The sequence below is a fragment of the Nanorana parkeri genome, unplaced genomic scaffold (assembly GCF_000935625.1).
Source record: "Nanorana parkeri isolate BGI_ZX_2015 unplaced genomic scaffold, ASM93562v1 scaffold1166, whole genome shotgun sequence".
Taxonomy (NCBI): Eukaryota; Metazoa; Chordata; class Amphibia; order Anura; family Dicroglossidae; genus Nanorana; species Nanorana parkeri.
In genome coordinates, this window is record NW_017307434.1 from 210987 (window position 1) to 211475 (window position 489).

The 489-nt window shown below is 46.2% G+C and overlaps 1 protein-coding gene across 2 annotated transcripts in view; it reads left to right on the top strand.

Moving 5' to 3' along the window:
• The window catches only part of ATP5A1 (ATP synthase, H+ transporting, mitochondrial F1 complex, alpha subunit 1, cardiac muscle), a 14485-nt gene that overhangs the window by 12740 nt on the left and 1256 nt on the right, over positions 1-489 (top strand). The gene's annotated exons all lie outside the window — the stretch shown is intronic.

Below are 489 nucleotides of genomic sequence, written 5' to 3' on the forward strand. Positions count from 1 at the left end.
GGGAGGCACATGCATAACTTTTATGGCTTAGGCTGGAGTTTTTGGGGGGTTTCTTTTTCTTAAGGGAAACTTTAAAATTTGGTGTGCATGGCAGGTTTATACATTTGGGGAGGTGTGCATAAACCTGCCTGTCCACTGATGCAAAGAATTACTGTAAGCCGTTTTGTAATGGTACCTGGGAAAGGCGCACACTATCAATGCCTTGATGGGTGTGACAAAGCGGGGTGCCAGGGAGAGTCTGGCTGAGGTGGAAAGGGCTGGATGCTTGATGTCTGCTGCAGTTTCTAATGCACTCTATGAAAAGCTCAGTGTGCAGTAAATCAAATACTCCATTCAAGTAAGACTGAAGGGAAAGCTGGCGTTCAATTTCAGGCAAGTGTGGGGCTTTTCCTGCTTATGATCAGTCGTATCGGATAGATGTTCTGAAACCGCTCTGCTTCCAAGTTATCAGCAGGCCCCCAAGCTGTCAAAAAAACCCATTAGACTCTG